Below are 9,093 nucleotides of genomic sequence, written 5' to 3'. Positions count from 1 at the left end.
GTGCGCCCTGTTGGGCTGCTAGGGAGCCGAATGTGTGCCGAATGCCTCGTGGGGCCCTTGGGGATGTTAGAATGTGGTTGATGAATCGGATAACCTCATAGGTCGTCTTTAAACAGATGGCCGCCTCTGAACTGTCCACGGCTTAGAAAGCAGCATTTCTGCGGCGGAGGCGTCAGAAAGCAAAAAGTAAGAGCGGAAACGCAAGACTCCTTTATCCCACCGCAGCTTCACATGTATTGTTCAGATTACGAATCGTAACCTCTGACTCGCCTTTCAGTCTCGCATCTCAGTTACAGTCGCTGCAATTTGTCATGCAGTGGACTGGAATTGATGACTGCGTCGTTAAACATGTCCTGGACGTAATTTTTGTTCTTGTTTTTTAATGGTTTCAAAATGAGGATAAAGGTGATAATTTAGGTTTGTTTTTGAAGACGGTCAACAGAAATAAGTGTGGAACAAGCACCTGTAGCTACCGCTTTGCCGATGTCGTGCGATAAAAATTGACGCAGCTGCATCGCCTTTTGTGTCTGGGTCCGCTTATGTCGTCCTGATAGCATGTCAGTGTAACACCAAGCAACACCTGAACACTACTCAAACAAATTGGATTTTCGGCCTTCGGCCCTGAAGCATGCGATCTTCTCCATAGCTACTTTGTGTTGACGAAAATGTTTACCAGGATATGCTTCCCTCACCGCTTTCGAAGCCACAAGGGACAGCACTTGGGCCTTGAGAATTCAGAGTTTGTCCTAAAAAGAGAAGAAGGGAAAAGTCTTTAAGCTGAAGAGTAGCTTAAGAGGTTCTGAAACTACAGTGGGAGAAGTTGAGACATGTCGTGACTTCTGCAGCCCCTGCAGCTCGGCGGATCGCTGATCCAAAGCCAAAGCCTCCGCTCGTCCGATTCGTCATGTCATACAGCGCTATGAATGCCGTGTCGTGCCCTGTCGTGAATGTCGTGCCGTACAGCGCTGCGGATGCCGTGCCGTGCCGTGCCGTGCCGTGCCGTGAATGTCGTGCCGTACAGCGCTGCGGATGCCGTGCCGTGCCGTGCCGTGCCGTGCCGTGAATGTCGTGCCGTACAGTGCTGCGGATGCCGTGCCGTGCCGTGCCGTGAATGTCGTGCCGTACAGTGCTGCGGATGCCGTGCCGTGTCGTGCCGTGAATGTCGTGCCATACCGCTTGGTGCCGTGAATATCGTGAATGCCACGCCGTGCCGTGCCGAAGCGACGCACGCACACGGACACGGAGCGTGACCAGCGGGTTGGGGCGCTGTCTGGCGCGTGGCGTCCGGAGGGCCATCAGCCTGGGCGGCGGCCGCCGCGGTCACGGTGGACTGGTGCCGCGCCGCGAACTGCGCAGGACCCGAGCCCGCCGAGGGCGGGCGGCGGGCCGGGCGCCTGATTGAGCGCGCACGGCGGAAGCGGCCGGCCTACCGGGCACTGCGCCGCGTCAGGGCCGGACCACACGCGGCGCGGCGGCCGGCCGGCAGTTTCACTGGCGACGTCTTCCAGTCGGTTGCGCGCGGTGACCGCGGCGCCGCCGGTGGCCCGGCCGGTCGACCGGCGTCTCCAGACGGGGTTAGTGTGTGGCACGGGGCGGGCGACTGGAACCGCGCTGTCGCGGGCGTCGACTCTTGCCCGCCGCCTGGCCGCCCGCCTCCCTGGCGACTATCGCACAGGCATCTGGCGCTATTGCGATGTTTGAGTGTCGACGTTAATTCCGATCTCGGCTGCGGCGAAAAAAAATGCCGATGCCCGCAATAAAGATGATTATGACGGGGCAGAATTACAATCAGCTGCTCAACTGCCATTCCTCGAAACATGCTGGTGGCGCAGAGGATTTTCGCATTAGAATGATCAGCGCTTCACGCGTCCGGCTTCCTGTTCTGTGGGCTGCAAAATGTGCTCTTTTGCGAGTGTTGACGCTGTGTGGGTGACCTTGCATAGGCGGTGCGCACGCGGACACTAATAAGCCGAACCCCACAGGCTGCGAGACCACGAGCCATTGCGGTGACTCACCTCGAATTCAGGAGAAATGGGTGCGCAAGACGCTGGTGGTGGTTATCACTGCCTGTCCCGGGGTAGCGCGGTGTCGACATTGCCGTGCTGCGCAGTGCCATGGGCACCAGTTCTCCGGAGCAGGCGCGAAACCAAGGGGATCGGTTAACTAGGCCCAGTCTGTCCCGATGTCGTGCTAGGACTCGCTTAAAGGAATCATGTTTGCGCGAAAGTCTCCGGGTCCTGACTCCGCCGACCCCAGTGCTGATTACGCCCCCAGGCTGGGGTCAGGGGTCAACCGCCCGGACCCCGTTCTTGACGGGAAAATGCTGCCAGATTCTTCGCCCCTTCAGGTAACAACCTATGACGTTCCACAGCTACGTCATCAACGTGATGGAGAGCGCTTCAAGTAACTCCTAACATTGTGGCTAGTAAAATCAGCTGTTTCTCAACAAACACGTTTGACACGCAGCAGAGATCATAATGACGAGTCGGGACAGTCAAATGCAAATACTTCAGGTGTATCTCTTACAACAGCTGCCTGTACCATAACGACTTACCTTAACGAGAATATTACAGGCAGAGAAAGGCAGATTATCGCCCTCGGCTCAGAAAGACGTTACATTATTTCAAGTGTTGCGTGAGCGTAACCACATACAATCGATCATGCCACCGGCACGAATTCAACGAGCACTAGTAACTTAACGCCTTATGCCAGCTTAGATCATCATGCATGTATACTGACGTCGTCGTCGTCATTTTGTTACGCATGGAAGAGTTTTGACGCGTGTGGTTTCAAGCAGGGACACAGCTTTGCTCGGAGTACGTGTGCAGGGAAAAATCTCATGTTGTGACAAGTCGCATGAAGGAGAGTTCTACACGCAGACGAACAATATCCACGGAAACATGTGACGTCAGGTTATGCAGTGTATTTACATTCCAAAGCATTCAAGGGATAGACAAACTTTCCCACAATCATAATGTCCAGACAAACTATTCATGTTACAGGATCCAGAAAGTGACTAACACTGTGGTGCACTCACCGACGTAGCGGTTGTGGCCCTGCCAAAACGCCAACGTCGGGTAAACGAAACAGAAAATTGTGTACATGACGCGGTTCCGGGACACGATGACGAAACTTTTTAAATCGCAGTTTCGTATCTCGCGCAATGTTTTTTTTTTCTCAAAACCTCTAGGCGATGCCGGCTCCTTATTATGACAATCATGGCCAGCGCAGAGTCAACCAGAAGCGTCCGTTGGAAGATGTGATGCCTGCGCTGCAATATCTCGCCGAGCCAGTACCCCAACACTCCGTTGACGACAAGTTTAGAACTTCAAAATCTGGGTCACACGAACATCTGACAACATTTTGCAAATATGTTGCTGCCGCGCGTGGTGACGCCATCGCGTGGCCAACAGGAGCGCGGCTACATGAAACCATTGCAGGCTTTGCAGCGTGCGCCGGATCCCCGGGTGTGGTTGCAGCCATCGACGAGTCCTTTCTCTTCATGGATGCACCCAGCAAAGGGATAGCAGCTGCTCATAATACCAACAAGCATCGCCAAACAGTACATCTACCGGCTGCTTGTGATCACCGCGGCGCACTCACTGATGTACTCACTCACTTGCAGGATTCCGGGATCTGACCACGATTCTCGTGTTTTTCTCGGAGAAGGCTCCCTCTGCTGCGACCTCAGGGAGCATCGGTGGCAGCTTCTCCCACCTAACGCACCCCTCATCGAGGACAGGAGCTTCCCCTTTCCCGGAAATCATCACCTCTTCCCGAGACAACGATCACCCCAGACCCACTCAGCGCCACTTCAACAGACCATACAAAAAACACGTGTCAAAAAATTGAACATGCTTTCAGCATGCTGAAAAACAAACTGCAGCAGCTAAAACACTTAGAAGTGAAAAACACGGGCAAGGTGGCTGAGGTTATCATTGCGTTGATAATTGCACCATGCATCAATCATTGCATCGTGCATCATGAGCATGGGGCAGCGGATGACATAGTGCCTGTAGAGCCCCACGAGGCAGATCCCGTGGAACGGACTGACGTAGGTGCGCTGTTGCTTTCTAGCATACGGAACTTGCAAGTGCAGTGCATGGGCATCACAAAGCGGCAGCGCACATGGCTGATCACCTCATGGCAAAGATGATGATGCATGCAGCTTGCTCCAGTTAAATGTTGTAATCTGAAAATTGAGGAAGATAAAAGCAGATCAGAAATCACAGTCAATGCATTTCATTCAAAACCGCACAAACACACTGGGAAACGGACAGTTAGGGAGCAGCAGGGGGTGTCTTTGGAAGGAACATAGACTGAAAAGCTTAGAGACTCCCCACACCTAGAAAGACAACATTTTGTGTACACCCAGTCACTGGGACTGGGTTGCCCACCTTGTCCAACACAGCAGACAAAGCCATGGCCGTAGTGAATGTTTCTTTGGTAAAGTATGCATATATACGGGCCACATTAAGAAGACTCAAAGCAATTAAGGTAAGGATAGGCTATAACTTGATGTGTACCGAGCAAATTACTCGAAATTACGCATATGACCCTCATCATCAATAAAAATGCTCAACTATGACAGTTTTGTACTCCTGTTTTGTACTTCCACATGCAATTGCAAAGATACCACCAGCAATTGATCAGTGAAATTAACCTCACATCCGTGTGGCCTATTAATAAGGTATGCTGAAATACATACCAATGCTTAATCTGGTAACATCAATTTTAGGTAATGTCACCATGGCACACTGTTCAACATCGGGGTTCCAAAACTCCACCATCCCCATAAGGTTCATAATTTGTCAGGCATGTAGTGAAAGCACAGGTCAGTGAAGGAGTGACATAGAAAATAAGTACGACCATATCAATAATGTAATTTTCATGCAGCATAACAATCATGCTTACATGTCACAACTGCAAGTTTGCTTGGTTAACATATACCAACCGATGCCTGTGCAGTCTGGTAATTCAAAATAATCAACCATACCTATGAAACAAATCAGCTTGCATTACAGACATACTTTCGCTGATATGGTGCAGTAGCACCTTGGCAAAGGAGTTAAGTAACAATGCATGTAAGTGTGCATTTGCGATTAAATCACTAAGCAGGCAATGATGGCTGACACGTCAGTGTAACTACTGCGCTTCGGCCAGGTACATGCCGTGACCGGCAATCCCTGATGATATGTCATTAAGGGAAAGCAAATAAGTCTGACTTATACATTTTTCAACCAACAGTAGTAAACTATGCTATGGCAATAGCGTAACTTAAAATGGCAGATCTAGGGGTCTCGAGGAAACCCTCCACGTCCACCCTACCCTATCCGCAAATGCGTCGTGGTCGTTGCTATGCGTTGCTATGTAAATGACCACGAGCTACCGCACTTTCTTTGCCTCTCGGCCAAGTAAGGAATGGACTTGGGCCGTGACGTCATAGGCAAGGCGGTAGCTACGTCATCCATCGACTGGGCTTACTCGAAGTAAGGAATGGGCTTCCATTTGGTCATGAAGAACGGGGCTCCGGCCGGCCTGGCGGCGCCTCGCGCGAGTCACGTGATTCTTCACGTCCGGTGTGTGCGGTGGCGCCGACAGCCTGGGTCAAGGCAATTCCAGGTCAGCTGATGTTTGGCCCTCCATTCCGGAGATATCCAGAAGCAGCCATGACCCAAATGTAAACAAAACCTCAGCTGACGCGATCAACTGACATCACTGCTGCAACGTCAAACTCATTTGTACCAAAGGTCGTGCTGTATCTATCAATTCTGAGAATTATAACTTTCGTAGTTTTACTTTTTCTGTACGCTACTTGTCTGTTTCCAAAATGGCTATCCGAGAAATATTAGATGGTCAAATATGGACGTCAACTAAACGTCAGCTGTCCCGGTCACGTGACATAGATGTTACCTTTCAGTTCTTATATAAATTATCACACTTAATTCTGTACCGTCAAAATTTGCCGCTTCAGAGTTTCTCAAATCAGTATGATTGTCTGAAGGCTAGTTGTTCAAAAATGTTCATTTCAAAATGGCCAGCTGGCCAACGCCATCCCATAGACTGTGCTGTACGCTCGGCTCGGCCTTACCTAATGTCTATTACTTTGCGTGTATCCTTCGCCTCCTTGCCGGTAGCGGCGCGCGCGGCGCTGTTTGTCCTCGTGCGTGAGCTGATGGAGGCGATCGCGACCTTGAATATCCAGCGGATTCGTCGGCAGGTACTCCTGACGTCTCCACAACAGGCTTTAGCGTGATGCGATACGATCAGTGATGTTTGGACCGCAGGGGCGTGCTTTCCTGTGGGCCAACGTTCACGTCACTGCAGTGATCTGAACGGTGTAGCCGTGTTTACCCGGACGACTGTAGCTCACTGAGATGGATGTTGTCCCCCCTAACGGAGATGGATGTTGTCCCCAAAACCGTCAAGCCTGTTGGTCAAGTGGCCAAAATGTTGAACCTCGATGTTGACTACCGCATTTTTTTCACGGACATGCGTTCTTTATAATAAGGAAAGGCAAACTGGCTTGGTTGCTATCTGTTGAGCCATGATCATATGTCAAAATTCAAGATGGCGGCCGTTGCCATCTTGAATGTCCACCAGTTTTCTCCTTTTGATCTGGATGACATATATGGTCTTGTTATATCGCCTGACGAGGTTGCTATGGGCGTCGAGTCCATTTCTTGACTTCTTTTTGGGTTACGAGATCGAATTCAACGGAAATTCGGAGGTCAGATATCCAACGAAGAGGAGATCTTTGACGTAGTGCCACGACATTTAAAGTGACCTTGGCCGACCAGACACGAAGCTGGCTGAGGCTAACCAACATCTGATTTGCTGGCACTGCGGTCTCGCTGTCCGAGTGTTACCAGGCGTGCTCTCCCGTCAGAACCTCCTCCCTGGCACGCTGGGGGAGGTGCTTCATCCGTCTCACGTGTCAGCCCAGTGAGCGAGCATAACTGTGGTGATTTGCTACGAAGAAAGACGGCAACATTGCCCGCTGAGACAGTGCTACCAAAAGAGGAAGTTGCCGTTTCGCCCTCCGCGCGGGAGCATGAGCGTCAACAGTGTAGGCTTGAAGAGGCATTTCACTCACATACTTCTGGTCAGGTGCTCTTTGGCTGTCTCCAGGCAGTCCCTCAGCTCCTGGCATGCCTTGGTCCTTTCGTGTACAACCTCTGCAGCAGATCGGCGATAGTGAGCTGTCCTCTCTGTGACTCACCCGCCAGGTTATGCGGCCGTAGGCTGCAGGGGCCTTCCTATCTGAACGCGCCTTTACTGCCGACAAAAACTGTCCGCTGAAGAGTCGCAGATTCGGTCCAGCGTCGTCAGGTTCAGTCAGCAGCGTGCGCGGCATGACTGGCGGAAGTCTACGAGATGGAAAAGCCGGCCAGGTGGACGGGCTTCAATGTTGAGCAGGACTGACTGGTGGCGGGCTCTGCCCAGAACGCCAAGCCACTGGTGGTGTTGGGCCGATGGTCGACTGGCCGCCTGACAGCCAGCGACCCTTATGTCCACGCCTGTGTGTCTCCAAAGGACTCTCAATGCTCCCTGAATGCGGCATATCCGTCTCATAGCCGAAATCTATTTGTATCAGACTGCATGTCTGGTCTAATTCAACGACGCTCAGCGCCGCACCAACGTCATTCTTCACTCACACGGCATGACGCACGGGCATGCTTCATACAGACACGATGCACACTCCCACGAGTGTCCTGGCCTGTGTAGGGATACTGATGGGGCGGTCTGTCGCGGGCGTGACTACGAGCGCAGCGTTTGGTGGCGGCATCACCAGCAGAACAGGCGGGAAGGCGTGGACCAACGCCCTGCGGACAAGTCGCCTCATTTTCGCTGTGCTGCTGCATGTATTGTACTTAATGGCAACAAGTCATCCCAGGAGCTGAGCGTCCAACTGGATTCAACCCAAGAGCACTCGGCCGGGAGGATGTGGGCAGCCTCCTTGGTGGGGGAGCGGTGCACGGAGACGTGACAAAGACGATTGTAAAAAGTGGCATCACATTGAGCATTAGCGGGATACAGATCAATCGCCTCACTGAGCAGAGGCGCTGTCGCTCTGGCCTCGGAGTTGGCCAACTATCACTTAAACTTGATAGTACCATGCTTATTTGCGGTTTTACACTGTTTGACCTGTACCCAGATGCGTGGGTCTGGCTGGCTTTCGGCTTACACTATTTCGTGGACAGCGGGCCGTCTCGCTTTAAACAGAAATCACTATAATAGGACTTAAGCAACTTTTGGGTGAATTGTTTCTACTCGATATATAGCTACAGTTCCATGATCTGTGAGCGAAGGCGTCACGTCCTGGCAGAGTTGTACACCACTCATAGCGTGTCGCTTTGCAGCGACGAGTTTCTGAACGGACACTGTAGTACATCCAATAACGCACGTCTAGGTATGTATTATAGTTTCCTTTAAGCATGCGTCGTGCATTTACAACATCATTTAGATTGTGATATATAACACACCCAGCTGCCGTGAAATGTATCTGTACAACGAGTACGGGAATAAAATAAACGGCATATATCAACTAACTGGGGGATTGTCGTGATATTTAATCAAGTTTCGCCTTTGACTTTCTATTTGATCGTGATGTTGAGCCCGTGCGCTAGAAAGAACTGCAGAAATGGACTCCCCGTCATCGAAAGTCTCCCTTTAATGGCATCTACCCTCTATGTTGTCCAGATAAATTCTGAAACTGGGCCCCATTCGAGGTGACGGCGGCCGCCCTCTCGAATTCTGAGAAATGCTTGAAGTTGCGCAAGCAGCAAGTAAGCTTGTTTGAATCTCCTAGTTACATAGAACATATTTCCGCGAGAAAGTTCGCGGAGGTCAACATTGCAGGGTCTCATATGTGAAGCATATGGATGGCAACTCGACTATGTAGACAGAATATATTAGGTTCGAGCAAGTCTCGATGTGGACATAACAGCTTCTATACGCGGGCGAAATGTAATTCTGAATAGTGTGGCCTGCCGCATGATCGTGGAAGGAAGCAAGATAGTTTCAGTATGCTCTCACGACTCGACTTCGGACGAATTGTTTTGTAGCGTTCGTCAGCTTTGGCTGAAAAAT

The sequence above is a fragment of the Pollicipes pollicipes genome, unplaced genomic scaffold (assembly GCF_011947565.3).
Source record: "Pollicipes pollicipes isolate AB1234 unplaced genomic scaffold, Ppol_2.1 Scaffold_6138;HRSCAF=7277_pilon_pilon_pilon, whole genome shotgun sequence".
Taxonomy (NCBI): Eukaryota; Metazoa; Arthropoda; class Thecostraca; order Pollicipedomorpha; family Pollicipedidae; genus Pollicipes; species Pollicipes pollicipes.
The sequence above is the reverse complement of the archived record's forward strand: the minus strand, read 5'-3'. Positions refer to the sequence as shown.